Here is an 18,153-nt window from a genome sequence, read left to right on the forward strand (position 1 = left end):
CCATTGCATTCTAAACAGTGATTAAAAAATATATATAAGTATTCTAAAACAAGAAATGCAGGCTTCTGCTCTGCCCTTGTGGATAATATGATACAGGAAACTTTAAGGTGAAAACCTAAAAAAGCAACTGAAGTAACAGATAGTATTAAGTTTTTTGCCAAAAGTTGTAAAGCTATTAGCCTAAAATAGAAATTTAGGATTGGAAATATGGAATCTGTATTTTACCATTCTTGCTTAAGCTAAGGATATTTCACTAGCCAGGAAGGAAATGTTTCTTTATTGAGTAAAAACAACAAACAAAATTGGGAGAGGACAAAAAGGGGATCATTTATTCTGACATCAAAAAATTAAACATAAATTGACCTTATCTTTTACTGTGCTAAATCATCTTTGGCCCCAGCACATTTTTAATGTGTAAAAGCTATGTTTGTAGCTATTTATATTTGATACAGTTAAAACTGATTCCTATACAGAAAGTGTGGGATGAATACACCACATTTTAGAGTTCTGGATTTCAAGAGCCTTAAAATCCTTAAGAAGTTAAATAATTAAGAAGGTATTATTGCACACAAATTCAGCATTCACTGCAGCATCAAAGAGAAAATGTTTTGAATTGGCAGCACTCCTTGCTGACTGCTGGGAAGTAATATAATAGCAGGCTGTACTTGAGGTCTTTCTTCAGGAAAAGAAAATGTAGGGTTAAAGCTTCACAGTTCCTGCAGAATGAAATACATGGTATGCGATCCGATAGAAAAGTTCACTGCTCCATCAGTGCAGATAATCAGGAGATCCCATCTCAGTGCTGTTCTGGAGTCGAAGTGGAAGGAATACACTGGAGGTTTCATTTGTCTTGATTGAGACTCTCCACCACGAGGACAGCAGCATCAGAGGCTTTGCTCCTGGCCACTGCAACACCAATAGAGAAAACAGAATCATCTTAAAACCCAGTAATTTCTTCTGCCACTGGTTCTAAGGGTTATATGGCAGTGTCTGTGGGGAAGTGAATGGGGCCTCTATTTTGGTCACTCGTCACCTGATACAGAAGAGGAAGTTCTAGTCTAATCTGGGCTGCCAACTCTGTGTGCTGCCAGCAACTGCTAGCAGCCAGAGCACCTCGCTGCCAACAGCACAGGCTCTTCCAGCCCACCTCCCTTTCCAAGCCACACTCGGGGTCTTCTCCTTCCCCACCCACAGAGAGGGGCCATGGGATGGTGCTTCTAGCTGGCTGCAACATTGCAAGGAAGTACTTTCAGATGGAAACTTCAAGGGTGAGGATTCAGCAGCTGCAGGGAACCCAAACACCCCTAATTCACTACGTAAGTTACATCCCTGTACAGCCCCAGCTGCTGAGACAGGATAGAGTGAGGGGCTCCAGTTCCCACCTCTGGAAATGCTGGAGTAACCTAAAACCACCCATAGCCTCCCCAGCAGCTAACCAAAACAGCTTTACCTGCAGAGTCACAACACTCCTGAGGTCACTTAAAGACTGAATCTCAGATCCAAGGTGTAAAGTCAACATGCTGAAAAACCTACCAAAGCCTCACAAAGCAGAAGTGACACCGTAGGGACACGTGCATTGCAATTGCCAGTTATTTTCTGTGTTTGAACTAAAAAGCCATTGGAGGAGAGCTGTCAGCCGGGCACCACTTGGAAATTATTCTTAAAATTCTCTTCATTTTATTTCTTGAAAGTCAAATACTTAGGGTGACAGACTTTTTCTGCCATGGAGATGTCAAGGACACCTGGCTGGAAGGAAAACAAGTAAATCTGGCCGAAAGACAGCATGCATGAGGACCTTTATGCCATGTATAAACTGTGAAATCCATTAACATTTCAGATATTAATACAAAAGTAGTAGTAGCAGCTGCCGTCTTCTTTGTACAATTATGCAAGCCAACCACAGAAATGCAATGTAAGAAAACAGACTGTAGTTTTCACTTTTTTTATCAAATCAGTTTACTAGTTAATTGGGAAGAAATAGGGTATGACAAATATTACGGCCTAATTCTACAAGTTACTTGCAGGATGAGCCCTAGGCTTCTGTGAGCCGAATTTCATGGCCCTTCTTGAATGTTAAAACTCGTGCGAACACAAATCCATTCATTTTTTATACAAATTACCAAATCAATTTATTATATTCAAATTCTATAAACTCGTCAGACTCATCGATTGCCACAGTTGGCAATGGAGCAGTTTGCTGTTCTTTTGGTTAAGTGGAACAAGTCAGAATTTGCACCTGCTGAAGCCCCGTGTGCTGGGGTGCGAGCTGCCAGGGTACAAGCCTGCCTGACCAATACCTGTAACACAGCTTCTGGTGGGGCACCCTCCCATACGGAGCTGTGTGAATAATAATAATGCAGCAGGCCTTTGTGACTTCGCTACCTTACCAACAGGCTTGTAAGAGACGTTAATAAAACATCATTATTTCAAGCAGAATATGTGGTTATGGTCTATATAGTCTGTAAAATAGCAAGCTTATCGCATAAACTTCAGATGGCTGTTACGTATGTAAAGCCATTAATATGACCCTATAAAGTGGACCATGCAAAACTTCGAATTCTAGAAATCACGCTGCACACTTGAACGACAGGCTGTCCCATGACAGGAAGGGAGGAAACTTCATATTAAAATTTGTAACAACGGCATTGACGCCAGGTTGCTTCGCAGCAAACTGAAGCCTATTACCACACACAGCTCGTCACCAGAGGCACCAGCCAAAATGGCCACACCATCTCCAGGAAGGGCCTAAAAATCTCACGTTAATCCCTTTTTGTGAGGTACGATAGCATCGGCCCAGGACAAAGTCCGGGGCCGCGATGTCCTAAGCGCCGCAGTGCGCCCAGACGGCTCACCTCCCCGCTGCGGCCTGCAGCAGGGACGGTGACCGCCCGCCCGGGCCGCACCGGCCGGCCGCCTCCCTCGCCGACGCCACCCGCTCACACCTGCCCGAGCAGCAGGAACGGCGTCCCGAGCCCTCGGCTTCCCGAGGAGCCATGCCGCAGGGCCGCACTTGCGAAGCAAGTGAAAGGTCCGAGCTGACAGCGCGTCCTGTTCGCCTGTCCTCTGCTGGCTTGCCGCCGGCGGGCAGCAGCCCTGCCTTGGCAGCTGCTGGGCCTCTGCCCCCCCCCCCCCCCCCCGGGTGCGCTGCGAGGCCCGACGCGCTCGGGGGGAGCGGAGACCCCTTCGCAGCCGGCGAGAGCGCGGCGGCGCTGCCGGCCCGGCCCGGCCCGGCGGGCCCTGAGGCGCGGGACCCCGGCTGCGGGCCTCCCCGCGGGGCCGAGGCCGCCGCCGGCGTCGTCGTCGAAGTAGACGGCCTGCCCCCGTCCCTGCCGGCAGGGCCGCGGGGAAGACCCGGGGGAGGGATCGGAACCGGCCCGCTGGCGCGGCCCGGGGCGAGCGCCCGCCGGCACCGCTCGTTCCCTTTCGGGGCGGGATTCCCTGGCCGCCTGGGCTCGGCGGGCGCCGGCGGCAGAGCGGGGAACACCCCCCACGCCCCCCCCCGCCCGCCACCCCGGGCTGCGGGAGGCCGCGACCTGCCCGGCCCCGGCCTCGGCGCCTGCCCGCGGAGCGCTCGGAGGCAGCGGCAGCCCTCCCCGCCCCCGGCACACTCCAGGGAGCCGTTTCACACGGAATCACACGGGAGCGTCTCCCCCATCTGTGCAAGCCGAGGCACCCCCACCCCCACCTTCTCCTCAGTCCCGGCAGAGCCTCCCTGCCATTATGTTCCACCATCTCTTAGCCAGGCCGCTCCGCGGGCGGCCGAGGCAGCGCGGACCTTAGCCATGCCCGCCTGAGGCCGCCGGCCGGAGCAGCCGCGGCCGGGCCGCGGGGCCGCAGCAGGTGTGTTTGCATGGGGGTGCGGAGTTTGCATGCGGTGGGGGTCGCCTTCCTCCCGGCCCGGCTCCCGCCTCGCCTGCGCGCAGGCCCCGCCGCGCCGCGGGGCAGGCTGCGGCGGAGCGGCCTGCCGGGCCTGCTCGGCTCCTGCTCGGCGGGCCGCGGCTCGGGCCGGGGCGCTTGCGAGGGCGGCGGCTGCCGGAGCCCCCGCGGCCACCCGAGCAACCGAGGCCGGCTGGGCGCGGGGGGAGCGGAGCGGGGCGGGGGGGGGGGGGAGATCGCTCGGACGTGGCCGTCCCGTCGCCTGCCCCCTTCCCCCCGCTCTCTCCCTGCCGCCGGAGGGGCCGCGGCCTCCCCTCCCCAGGCCTCCCCCGCGCGTAGCGGGGGCCGTTCCTCCCGCCCGGGGCTCGGCGCCGGGCCGGGCTCGGTAGGGCCGACCCCGGGCCGGGGAGCGAGCGGGCCCAGCGGGGTGGTGGTGGTGGTGGTGGGAGGGGAGGGTGGTGTTGGCGGTGGTGGGGGGCGCGGGCGCCGCGCCGAGGGGAGGGGGCCGCGGTCCGTCAGCGAGGTGCCCGGGGCCACGGCGGCCCGCAGAGGCGGGAGCAGCCCACCCGGGCTGAGGGGCTGAGGGAGGGCCGGCTGGAGCCGCCTGTGCGGAGAAGACGGGGCTGAGGCAGCGGAAGAACATGGTCGTTTTCCCCAGAATGGGGTGGGGATGAGGGATGTGGAGAAAGTGCCAGATCTCAGCTCTCTCCGCAGGGGAAGGGGGGGGTGAAGGGTTGTGCCCGAGACCTCTGCTAACAGTTACAGGTGCAGCCCGGAGAGCAGAGGGGCTGGTTGGTGTAGCCTAGCGTGGCAGCTGGCTTGGAGGAAAGCCTTGCTGAAGAGCCATCTCACGGCAGATCCCGGAGAGGATGGGGCTTGGCGCGTAGGCGGAGGTAGTTACTGGTTTTACCAGTGCAAGGGTGAGTAGCCAAAACAGGAGCGGGGTGCATAACGTCTCGATTTGGGGTGACTGTCAGCCACGCAGGAGGAAGGCCCCGGGTGGCAGAGAATAAAGGGGGAGCGGGCTAGGAGCGAAGCTGCCATGGGCGAAGGTGGGTGCGGAGCTCTCCTCTGGAGGGACTTTGGCACCGTAGGGAGTTGTGACCTTGATTAGGGATCGCCCCAGAGAGAAATGTGGGACCGAGCAAACGGCTGTAATCAGCAGCCATCTTTGCAGGGTGGGAGCCGTGCAGGCTGCGCAGAGCTGTGTCCTGGCCTCCCCCACAGCTGTGGGTGTGGGAAGGCGGGGGGGGGCTGGTCAGGCGTGGGTCTGCAGCTTTCATCCTTTCAGTGCCTCAAGGATAGTTGAATAGCAAAAAAAAAAAAAAAATCAGCTCAGCAGCCAACTCGGTGCTGTGAGGAGGGGGCAAAGGAACTATTTTGCAGGCATCTTGCTGCTGCGGAAATGGATTTCTTGAGGGGAGGGAGGTGCGTGTGTGGGTAATCTTTGTAGTAACGCTGTGCAGGGAAGAGAAAATGCCATTCGAGCGGCCCCAGATGCAGCGAGGAGTGGGGAGGGCGGATGGGAGAAGACCTTGATCGGCCACCCCACGGCCGTGGGCATGAGGGGGCAGATGTGACGTTGATCAGCAGCCACCCCTTGTGCTGTGGGGAGCAGAGAGGGGGGAGCAGCCCTTGGTTAGCAGTCTGTCTCCCAGTGCTGTGGCCGAGCCTGCCTGGTGCTGCAAGAGAGATCCTATGAGGATTTTTATTGCGGTCTCTTTGTTAGCTACAGACAGGCACGCACACACTCACAGCTTTCAGCCAGGTTGTGGGAGGTAAGTGGGGGAGGAGAGGAAGGGAGCGTGTGGGGCGGCACTGGGGAGCAAGGGGGCTGCGTGGGCCGGGCACGAGGGGAGCAGGGGGACAGGGCTGCAGCCGTCCCCACCACCACAGGAAAAAGAGCCCCTGCGATTTTCAGGGACTTGTTGGCAACTCAGCGAGGGTTGCCATAGCTTTTTATGTAGGGTGACCAGAACCGGCTGGAACTGGTTTGAGGCAGATCAGCTCCTGAACACAATGCAGTCACTGAGCTACTACAGTGGGATAGCTTCCTCCCTTCATGGCAGCCAAAAGCAGAGGAGCTTGCAGAAAGATACCATCCCAAAACAGTATGTGAATGCACACTTTAGACACACAGCACTGGTATGTGGCAAATATAGTCATAAAGGATTCTGTATATAAATGTACATATTTGCAGTAACTGAGATTACTTTGGCTTTTCGTGCCTTTTTATGCTTAAGGAATGGGCAAGAGCTGAGATTTATGACCCTTATTAAAATATTTTTGCTTTGCAAGGGTGGGACACTGGTTATGCAGTCTATTTTAAAACTAAACTAAATAAAATTGATTGAATGATTTGTAATTGTAGTTATGCTTGTGACTGAAGAATGCTGCTTTGCATGCTGTTTTATTTACAGGGTGCTGTCTTGTGGTTTTCTTCTTTAGGAGATGTTAAGGGGGGGGGGGGGTGCTGTGCCTTTCTGTAAGGCCAAAAGGAAACAATATTGTTGTAGAATTGTGCATAAAAGCATTGCAAAGATGCTGTAAGGCATACTCGTTTTCCTTTTTTTTTTTTTTTTTTTCCCTTGTAGGCCTATTGATTGGGGCTGCCTTTAACCCTTTCATATTTGCAGAGGTAATGCATCTGTGGCAGTAACTGAGCATTGGCTAAAAAAAATCTTTCAAAGGTCAAGGTTCACAAGGTGAGATGTGGTGGTTTGGGTATGAATATAACAATAGCATGAAGGTACATGTATGTGAAAAGTAAATCTGGCTCCTGATTGCACACTTGGCACATTAGTAAGGAGACAATTGTTTAAGTGTTGCTAAAGAAATGCTATTAACGTCCTCCAGTTTTAATAGGATTAAAGCTATTATTTGTAAAGACTTGCTGATATCTTGGCTAAATACAGTATATTCACTGAAATATCTTTTATCCAAATATACGTGTTTTCACAATGTAGTGATATGGAATAGGCCTCTGAGTGACAATCATAAATTGTGGACCACATGGCAGTGAACTGTTCTGTGTTGTATTACAGCATTACACATTCAGAATTATCTGTCTGATTATTTAAAGGTTGCTTGTTTGGTCGTATCTGAGTAGCCCGATACTTACTTCTGAATTAAGGTCTTCGGTGTTAAACATGTACTTAATATAGCCTACATAGGAAAAAAACATGTAAAATAAATAGTATGGATGGCGTTTCTTAAACTGTTGTAACCCAGGGAGGATTTTGCAGCAGCCAAGTGGAAAGATGTATTTTAGAGGTTTGATGGAGCTCCAGTGGGTTATTAGTGGCATGAATTATAATATTGTGCAGTAATGAAATAAGAATAGGAAACCGGATGGGCAGTGCATCAGCTCCTGAGGGATGACTGCTTTTAACTCAAAGCAATGGATAATGGATAGGATTTTTTTTTCCCCCTCTCATCTAAAAAATAAATGTGTACTTAGATTTGAGCTGGCATTTGTATCTTATAGTGAAAGCTGAAGGATTCAGGGAGAGGGAGAGGCGAGAGAGAAGAAAGCAGTAATGAATATAGCAAAGGGAAGAACAAAGGCTGTTGGAGCTTACACATTGGAACACTAAACATTTTGCCTTGGGGATTCTTTTGCTAAAACTGTTACTTCCTATAACAGGAAATCAGCAACTCTAGAATCTTAACCAGTATGATTTTTAAAAAATCTGACCAGTCCTGGCTGTGTTAGCTGGTTTGGTAGTCTACAATCAAGATAAATATGGAGGCAAAACACTGAAAATGTTCTGTTCTAGTGTGAAATGAGGGTCTTTTCCTCTGTGCTCAGCAGAATAAAGTAGACAGTCTTAAAAGCCTTGAGAGGTTGTGGATATTGGGTAAGTTGTATGGTGGCTGATGATAGGCAGGGTGCCTGCATCAGAGAGTGACAATACAAGAGAACCTTTTTATTTCTGACTGCAGTATATTACGTAAGGTACTTAGATATTAATTGTAGAAAAGTGAAAATAGCATGCTAATAGCTAATGCTAATAGCTAATGTTTAACCTGAAATTACGGTTTTATGGGGTTTAATGCAGCTACAATGTGTGTGGTTTCTCAGATTTGATAGGGCAGTAAATAGCTTGTGTGGTGGAGCAAAATGCCTAACAGATCACTGTGCTGACTTCTGTTCATATTTTTCATCATTTGGATGCAGAGGTTCTATATTTGACTATCGACATCTGTAGCAAAATTATGCTTGCAAACATGAATTCTTGTTGCATGATAGGAATAGTATCTATTGCTGCTGATGATGCATGTTCTTTTCCAAGTGTCAGCTAAAATTCATGTTACATGAGAGCACCTTTTAGATTTTTTCTTTTCCTTTCTACTAGAATAGTAAGCAGTTCTAAAATTGTAAGTTCTTGAATTGTCACAAAATTCAATGTATCTGTTTTGTTTGGATTTTTGAACACAATCTGTACTACAAATTTTTATTTTTAGCAAAGGAGGTTTTGAATTTGCAGGGATTTTTGTAGACTGTAAGATGAGAAACCTGAGTAGATGCTGGAGTCCGCAGTGTTCTTGGTGAGTTTTATTTTTTCAGTCTAATAATATTTGTAAATGTTCTTCACCAGGAGATTTTGATTTTGCACGTAGGCCGGCTTTCCAGCAGAAAATGCTGCTTAATGCTGGAGGGTTGGTCCTCTGTATCAACAATCATGATCTCATTTTGCATTGAGGCTTTTCTCAGGTATTTGATCTTGAGAATAAGGGTAATGATTTATCAAGTTCCAAGCCTCTTTTGAATGAATTAACTAACTTTGGTTTTCTTAGAAGTATGAAAGTGTGTTAAAATATAAATACGCAGACAGATTGCTGGGAATGTATGTTTAAAAAAAAAAAAAACAACAAAACTTGACCCTAGCGTTTTAGGGCCTGTTTGTTGCTAGTGTTGCACAGGAGGGCCCTCCCTGACTTGGAGTGCTCTCACGGAGATTGTCTGCAGCTGCTTCATGCTGTTTATGAGCAAGAATTGCCATCCACTTAAAAAAAAAAAGTAGATTAAAGGAAATAGGCAGGAAGCAAGGGCCATTTAGGATGTGATTCGAATTTGCATTAAATTGGGAATCTCAAAATTCTATTCATTATTGTTGTACTTCCCAATTATTCCTGTGTTACTGTCCCAGACCATTTTACATATAGAAGGACAAAATTAAGCCGTTTTTGTAATTAATTTTTAAGTAGAGTGCAAAAAGAATGGTATGGGGATTTACCTGCTTTTCATGAATTCATCTCCATTTTAGGAGAAATTCGGGAAGTTGCTAGGCCCAAAACCTTAACTGGATCTCTTGATAAATACAGGTAGTTTTCATTTGGCCAGCTTTAGGTAGAGATGGTCTGTTCAGCTCCCCATGGTGTGGGAAAGGAGATACCTTGCTCGTGTTGAAATATCCCTGGTCTTTTGCCAGCCAAGGGCTGATAATAGTGAGATTTGAACCAGTTGCATGTGGTTCTCTTTAAATTGTGCTAGAGGTGGTTCAGTGGTGGTGCGAGAAGAGGAAATGGACAGACTTCAGAAGATACCCCTTCTCTTTCCCTTCCTGTTTTCTCTGACCCAAAAAGAACTTGAGATACCCATTTTGCAAAAAAATAACAAAGTTAAAAAATGGAGGAGTTAGGCTACAGGATGAGTCTTCTAAGTAGGAGTCATAAACTACAAGTAATTCTAATTTGGCTGTCAAAAAAACCTGTGGAAATTTGCTTAAGAAAACAAACAAAAATTCTCAAGAACTGTTTTTACCTAGTGCAGGGGAAAAGGGCTCATCTTTTAATAGGTCAGATAAGAAGGATCCATAATCAGATGCAGGATATAGTAGAAAAGAGGACAAAGACAATTACCCGCTCTTTTATAATCAGTTACAGGGGTGGGTGTGTTTTGAAAAAACGGTAGTAACATGCTTACAGTTGTAAACCAACTCAGGCTCCTTTTGGGGATATCTTACGTGTTCGTTTGACATGGTTTGGTAATCCATAATTGCAAAACTCAGCTAAGCGATAAGCACAAAGAGCACTTCGCCATACCTCACATGAAAGACTGAATAAGAGACTCCTCTGCAGAGATCCTGTATTCCTAAGGCTCTAACCTTGAATCCATGGGCAAACTGATTGGAAAAAGTTTTGCCTGTATGAATTAACAGCAAACAAGGCAGCATAAATTCTCAAGCTTTAGTCTGGCTGCAACTGCATCTGCATTCCGTGCATGGAGATAAGTATCATCCTCGTGGCCTCTGGGGACTCCCAAATTATTTTGTTTACCAGGAAAAGACAATGTGCATACACGTGCACTGTAGGTCAGTCTCTATGCCAGGTTATAGCAACGCACCATGAACATCATGCAAATGCCATTCAGTATCTTTGTGATATTTTTCCATGACTTCCATCTTCTGCTATCCCAAATGTGATTTGCTACCATTGCTTTCATTCCTGGTGTATGTGATTTTGAACTCCCAAAATTTTTATGGAAGACACTCCTGAATTGAAAAGTTAAAAATACTGTAAACAGTTAAAACCAAACTGCACTTCTATTCAAATCAACAGAATACACTTGGTAATGCATTGACTTTGGTGGTTTTATTGCCTGTTTGTTTTCAGCATTTGGTAGTTTAAAACAACTCTTGCAGCCAGTGTGTGGTTTAACAGGCTTCTGTGGTATTCTAGAACTAGATGAATAAAAGCGGAATGAGTGGAGGAATGGGTTTGTTAAATAATTTTTTATCATTTTGTAAACATTTTAGCAATTATTCTAATTTCTTTTGTGTATAATAATGAACAATATTTTGGATTAATAGTTGGGAAAGGTTGGCATTCAAGTTTATTTCCTCCCTACAGCATCCAGATTTGTTTATAGCATCTTAATTGTATAGCTCGCATGAAAGTAGATCAAAGTCAAATGTGAACTGGTACTGTCTGCTGTGGAAATGGGCCGCAGAGACAGCTGTATAAATCACAACCACGAGCTGAGCTTTGTGTAGCTTCTGACCCTGTCCCAATTCCAAAATGTTCTACCTGACCGTGGCTTGAGCTGGGGTTGTGCTCTGGATCAGCAGCGAATGGGCAATGATTTGGTAAGCTTCCATAGCTTGCTTCCATTTGGTGGTGCACTCTAAGAATGCATTTAGATATTGTCGTAAGTGGGTGGTAAGGCAAGTGAATGTGAGTAGGTCTGAATGCTAATTAATGGTTTAAATCTTTTTTACTGTGAGGGTGGTGAAATGCTGGAACCTGTTGCCTTGAGAGGTTTTGGGGCCTCCATCTTTGGAAATACCCAAAACCTGACTGGACAACATCCTGTGGGTCCTGCTACAGCTGACCGTGCTCTGAGCAGAGAAATTGGAATTCCAGACATCCCTTTCAACCTCAGCTGTTCTGAGATTCTGTGATGAAATGCCTATTGAAAACTTTTTTGGGCTGGTAAAGAATAAATCCTGAAATTCTTCTGAAACTGTTAGCAGCAGCGTTACTGCACTGAGTAAAAAAAAAAAAAAAAAAAAAAAAAAAGCTAAAAATTTTAATACTTGAAATATTGGCCTAACACTTATCCTCCAAAGCTTTTTTGAGGGGGAGGAGGGAGGAATAAAATTGATAGAATGTTCTTTTAGAAAACCAGAAGTGCAAATTCAGATTTCTCTTCCTCATTGAGGCTCATGCGTGGAGACAAATTGGTTCTTCTTTTTTTTAAGGCAGATAGGTACAGTGTATAATGGTGAAATAGCAGATTGCTTGATGTAAATTTTAACGGTAAACCACCACATACTTTACAAAGATGTTTACGTAAGGACTGGTATGACCATATTGATACTATGGATGGTAAATGAGACCTTTATCAAAAGAAATCAAAATGCTGCCTATTAGGAAAGTTACATTTCTAGAAGCAGAAATCTGAGTTTTGCAATAGTAACAAGTCACGGGAGCTTTGAAGGACGCTTTGAAGCGAAAAGGAACCTGTTTTATGTGAATATGACAGACATTGCTGATTGTGGTTAAAGTGGGCTCTTGCATATCCTACTTGCCTGCAGAGTATTTCAAACCACACCAAGTTGTGATTTGAGTTGTGGTTCTCATTTCCTGAAGAAGCTTTGGTGGTTAAATTAGCATATTGCTTTTGTCTTTCTTTCAGGTACTTGGCTTTCAAAGTAAATGATCAGAAGTGTTAGTCAATCATTATTACTAATATATGGTGAATAACTAATAAACTGCTCGTAATCTGTGTATTAGGCTGATGTTTGTCTAATGTTAGGATATATATTACTGTAATGCTGATTGAATCACTTAAGTCTTCTCTACCTGATGAAATTTCTTGGCATAACAATACAGAAACTAAAAAAAAAAAAAAAAAGCAGCAGCTTTTATGCTGGTTAGGCTGGTATTACTCCCTGTGTAGGGATTTTGTTCCAGAATGAGCGTGATGTTATTTAGGCATCATCAGTTGTGTTTGGAAGTGAAGTAATTATACCAGATTATCAGAATTTTGTCCTGGAATAGTGTGTCTAATGGGGAATTTATACCAGTCTAATTATAACAGAGTAATTGTTATATATGGTTATACCAGAAGTATTCTTCCAGAATCAAGACATTACCATGTGCTAGACACTGAAAAGTGGTGTCTCAATGCTCTTGTTTTCACAGTACTGAAAAGAACGCTGATTTTCTTTGAAGAACATACAAAAGAAAAGGTCTCTGCCCTAAAGAGTGAACAGTCCACAACTGTACATGGTACAGATGGAGGTAAAAACTTCAGGAAGAGTTTAGGAAAGGTAAAGGAACGTAGTCACAAGAACACGAATTCCATAGGTAGATGAAAATGAAAGTTGGGGTTTTTCCTATTTCCTTAAATAATAAACAGACTTGCTGCTGAGGGAAGCTTGAGTTGAGTAGTTGGTTGAACAAAAGCATGGAGTTATATGTTGTAAGTATAGACAATTATGTGGGATTTGAAGGCAAAGGGTAGGAATTTAAATTTAATATGGTAGCAAAGACAGGGCTAGTACAGACAGTTAAAGCAATTACATAGAGTCACTAGGCTTGTGGTTGAGCAATGAAGATTTGGATGAGGAGGAGTGTGAGTGTCAAGGAAGAAAAGTTGGTCAGTTCTTTAAAGGTTAGTGATGAAATAAAAGAATAAAAATTGAGCATGTAACACCATGCTTGTGATCCAGAAATGATAGTTAGAAGCCTTCATGTATAGAGAATATTAATTGGAAAAGTATTGGAAAGGGAGGAGGATTATTTGACTTTGCTAGGCCTGGGAAGCTTGAAGTTGTTCTTGTACTTGACAGACAAAAATCAGAGTTTTGAGCGATTTGGAGATATGACCTGTCTGGGAGCTGCCAGATGATTCTGTTCCCTTGTCTTCATTAGGCTGTTGAACTTCCCCAAAATGAGCCTGGTTTGAGTGTTTACAATTGCTTAGCTTTACACCAAAAAGTACCTTTTAATTTTAGCAGCAATTTGTAGGCAGCTTGGACTTTCTTGTAGAGAATACTGTGCCCCATCTGCAGCTGTCCTAAAGCCCAAGCTACAATATAAATCATATTTAGAAAGTGAGAAAAAAATGTTTTCTTCTGTGTGTTTCTCTGCTCCCTCCCCCCCCACCCCCCCTCCAGCCCTTGGCAGAATACATGAAAGAGTAGGTTTGTTTGTTTTTTCTCATATGGCTAGAGTCCCTCCACTTGGAACGGGTATAGATACAGGGCTTGAGGAGGAGTGACAAAAATTCCATGTAGTAAAACAAAACTGCCTTTATTAATCCTTCAGAAGTAGCTATTTACTTCTAAGCCCTGATATTTCTTTGGTTGATATTTATGTCGTTGCATATTTGAGCCTTCCTCACATCTACACAAATAGTTGCTGTAAGAAAGCAGTGTTTCAAAATGGTCTCTGGAATCCCTGACAATAGGGCGGAAGCTCCTGGATGCAGTACATCTTGCAGTTGTTTTCCCCTTTTTTCTGGACATCAGCCTTTTAAAATCTTTGAATACGTCCTTAGACTTTCCATCTTAACAGCCAGGATACAAAGGCCTCAAAAGATTTACAAGAATTTAACTATTTCTCAGGGGTGTAGCATCAAATTCTTGTCCTGCTTGCTTTTTTCACTGTCAGTAGAGAGTTGTCATGAACCGGTTCTTGTTTTGACATAATTACCCAAGTGAGTGCTTCACTGGAATGTGTTATCAAATGAACTGGAGTAAAAAGGCTAACTGGGAAAAGTAAGACAGTGGCACAGTCAAGGAGTATCTTCCTTTGGCTAAAACCTGTGCCACTTTCTTCATGCTGTTCATAGGAAGCAGTTATGTCAGGAGATGCATTTCCAAAGAATGAAAAATGCAGGAGGTCATGCATACATGCTTTGAACAAAGCATGAACACAAACAAAACAATCTTGGTTTATCCTCGAGAATTTAATTCACACCTTACATTTCAGTAAGACATTGATGCGCACATAGGGATGGACCTTGTCACCAAAGAGATTAATGGAAATTATGAAGTAAGTATATTCAGACTCTGCCATCATTAAGTTTTTAAGACTCAGTTGTATCTTCCCTGAAGTCCTATCACCCAGCATCAAAAAAGCAGAATCCAGAAGCATTGCACCTCACTGCTCCTTGTAATTCCTATTGGCCATATCTGGATTTTTTTCCTTTTTACTTATTTTTGTCATTGAATAGTCAGTAAGCAAAGTAATGGTTGAACTTTTAAAGAAACTGATTTTCTTTAATAACTTTTCTCAAGTAATTCAAGCACCCTAAAGGTTGCAAATCTTATGACAAAAGTGATAGGTGTTTCCTGGCATTCTCCCGGTAAACAGCAGCAGCCAGCCAGGTGGATAGGCAGGAAATGGAACTAGTCCATGGGAAGGAAAAGGGATGTTACAAAGGGAGGCTCTCTTTTGAAAATTAAATAGTACTTTGGACAGAGTCAATAAATCTAAGAACTGACTCTTTATATGAGTACACACAAAATTAGGGTGTTTAGTTTATTGTATCATCTATCCATTCTTCTTCATAATACATACTTCAAGTTGGCATTCCCCTCTTTTGAAGTGAATTTTGTTTCTACTCTTCAGAAACTAAAAATGGAAAGAAATTCTATTTCAGACAAAGATGTTTGAGAAAGTGGGAGTCTTGCATTTTGTTTCTTTAAATATGTTTTTGTTTGTTTAGTCTGAGGAATGTGTCCTTGATTACACACCTTGTGGACTGTTTCTCAGATCAGTTCTGAAGATCAGCTTAATGGCAGCCCTCTGATGCTGGGTTTTTACACCTTTGTGTGTCTCTTTGGAGGCACTGAACTTTGCTCTCAGCACTTTAAAAGCAGTTCTCAAAGAAATTCCAGTTCCTGGAAAATAACAATTTCCTAGGGAACCAGGAACTTGCCTCGTTTCCCATTCTGAAGTATTTACAGGCATCATGTTGGCCCAGAGAAGGAATAGACTAACAGCTTGTCGGGCAGCCAACGTTGTCAGTTGATTTTGATCTTGGATAAAAGGCGGAGTTTTATCCTTAAGGGAAGGAGTTACTGCAAGGTTTTTGGTGGAAAAAAAAAAGGAGGAATGTGGCTTCAGAGTCCTGGCAGTTGTGGTGGAAACATGGTTTATATACTGAATCTTAAAATGGTATACTAGAATAGTGAGGAAGAGATGAATAAACATCCATGTTACAACTTTGCTTGCTTGTTTATCAAGACTGGCTGTGTCTTTTGTCCCTTCTTGTTTAACTTAAGATTGCTTTAAAAGTTTGAAGAATGGGAGGGATTCTTCATAAGGGCAGCAGTAATTCTGGGTCCCCCACGCAAAAGAAACCATTCCATTCGCATGCTCTGCTAGAGCATGGGAGTTGTTCCTTCTGCATACACTTGAAAGACAGTTGCAACTTTATGCAGTGTGCTGTCTATGGATAAATTTATGATCTTAGCTTAGCTCTGCAGATCCCTGAATTCTTTGGAGATACTTTCTCATTTTGGAATTAGCCTAACCGAGTTTCTTAGTAAAGGACAAATGTATCTCCTGTGTACACAGTTTTGCTCTTAAACATACTTGGATGAAATACTGTGTAAGTGGGCCTTTGCTTAATTCATTGCTATTGCTAAGTGTTAATTAAACTCCCCTATATGTAATTAGAGGAAGTTTTAGACTAGGAAGACTTTCTGTTTCTCTTTTGAGTGTATATAATAACTGTAAAAAGACACCTATGGACAGATGTGTAATCAGAGTGCAAATAATTAGTATTTCGAATCCTGAAAAACTGTGTCAGTTAAGGCTTTGTTTGTGTGGTTTTACATGGATTTGATATGTTTTGGTCTCTGGAATCTTTTCCATTTAATTCTTATAAGAACTTTCTTCGTAATTTTGATATTATGTGTGTATGTATTTTTTGTATTTATTAGATAACTGCCTTTGTAATTGTGGCCATTTCACAGGATCTTGAAATCTTTCAGGCAGAGGGTAGACTAAAGTCCAGGTCTGCAGCACTGTGCGTAAGTGTGGTAGTCATCTTGCTTTGGTATAGGAAGGCGTCTGCTGCCACATGTGCTGAACATGATGAGTTAGCTTCTGATTATACTGCAAGAGAGTTGAGCTGTACTGTTACTTGTCTAGTCTCTTTTCTTAAATCTTTATGTTCATTTTATCCCAATTACTAGTTTTAAGTGCATGAAGGCTAGAAACCTGCTTTTGAATAAATGGATTTTAAAAATGTTAGAATTAAACAAATACACAATAAAACCAGAATTACCAGCATTGTGAAACAATCTTATGTCTGATAAGTATGGATTATAACTATATGCTTTACAAAAGTAGTGGAGTCTTGATGATGAGCATTTACCATGATAGGCTACTATATATTATCCATTAAGTAAGGGAATTATGAGTTAATTAAGAGAGTAAATTCATCAGTTGCAATGGTATACTCGTAATTTTATGAAGAATCACATGCTGAGTTCAGCTCTGCAGGACTTAGTGCAATGAAAAGGAATTAATAAAGTAGACAAAGCAAAAAAAAAAAAAAAAAAGTGGACCATGTAAACAGTTTTCAAAACCATTATATATTTATTTGAAGGTATTATATGAAATGTCTGTGTGTATTCCAGTATCCTTGAGGAATTTTCCTCAGTTGCCTTTCTTAGAGTCCATAATGACTTCCTGGTAGCCACTGTTGATGAATACATAAGTCTTAGATATTTTTGTCAAGCAAAGGGGTTATGCTCTTTTAATAAACTGCATCTTCCTGAGGAACAGTTAGAATGCTGCCTGTGTTGATAATGATGCGCATAAAAATATCTATTTAAACATATATATGCATTTTGATTAGTTTATCTTAGCATTGTTACAGATGAATTCAACAGTCAGCGAGTAGTTTCTCTCCAGAGCTCAAGCTAATGAGCTAAGAGGAGGAGGAAGTGAGCTACTGAAGTTGTAGGATGAATCTCCATTGGCAAGTGGCTTCCAACAGACCTTCTGCAATGGGGCATGTAGCTTCTTGCTTATCTGAGCTCATATGAGGAGCTGGGAGAGCACTGCTGCAGTTAGTCACACCATGGTTCTCTGATGGCCTGTGTTAATTGATACTGGAGACAGAACATTGAGCTATATGGTAAGAATGTTTTCCAGCCCTTTAGTGCTGATACAAAGGCAGGAGGACAGACAGGATGCTTCCTAAATGGGCATTTTCTAACAATAACACTTACTTGGTTAAGTACCTTTTCATGGTGAATGCTAACTTTGGCCTGATAATTACTGAACAATGAAAGTATGTAAAAACAGCTCTGTCACAACAATACAAATCATACCTGTGCATGGTTATGAAAGAGAATGAAGAAAATGTCTGTCTGTGCTTCTGTAACTGATTTTTGTAGATCTCTCTAAGTGGTCCCCTGCACACCTCTGCATATTACTGAAACGTCAGTGGAAAAAGGCAAATGTCATAGTGGGATTTAAATCTAAAAGTATACTCAAAGTTATTTTTTCTTTTTACACAACATTTGTAAAGTTTCAGTTTTGAGTTACCTGTTTGGTTTGGGAATTGGAAGGAAAAAACCCAACAACAGAGGCCAGTGGTGAACAAAAAGAACAGGATCTGGAATATGTTATCTGTGAGGGGAAAGAAAACCCTAAAGAACTGGTGTTGGTTAACCTAAAAAGGAGAAGTTTGAAGGGTGTTAAGTGCTGTTACAAAGAGGATAGGTGAATAGAACCACATGTAGTTCATTCAGATTGCATCGAGAAAGATTCAGATTATGTAGTAGGAAACATGTAACA

The 18,153-nt window shown here is 43.8% G+C and overlaps 1 protein-coding gene across 9 annotated transcripts in view; it reads left to right on the top strand.

The window, feature by feature from the left end:
• Positions 1-3,314: 3,314 nt before the first annotated feature.
• Positions 3,315-18,153, top strand: part of ZNF532 (zinc finger protein 532) — a 50,804-nt gene continuing 35,965 nt past the window's right edge. Inside the window, exons 1-4 of one of the 9 annotated variants that reach the window (XM_049796225.1) lie at positions 3,315-3,840; positions 4,636-4,796; positions 5,844-6,021; positions 6,471-6,581. The gene's annotated coding sequence lies outside the window, so the exon portion shown is untranslated. The other 8 variants (XM_049796219.1, XM_049796222.1, XM_049796223.1 and 5 more) reach the window with 8 other exon arrangements.

Source organism: Accipiter gentilis, chromosome Z, assembly GCF_929443795.1.
Source record: "Accipiter gentilis chromosome Z, bAccGen1.1, whole genome shotgun sequence".
Taxonomy (NCBI): domain Eukaryota; kingdom Metazoa; phylum Chordata; class Aves; order Accipitriformes; family Accipitridae; genus Astur; species Astur gentilis.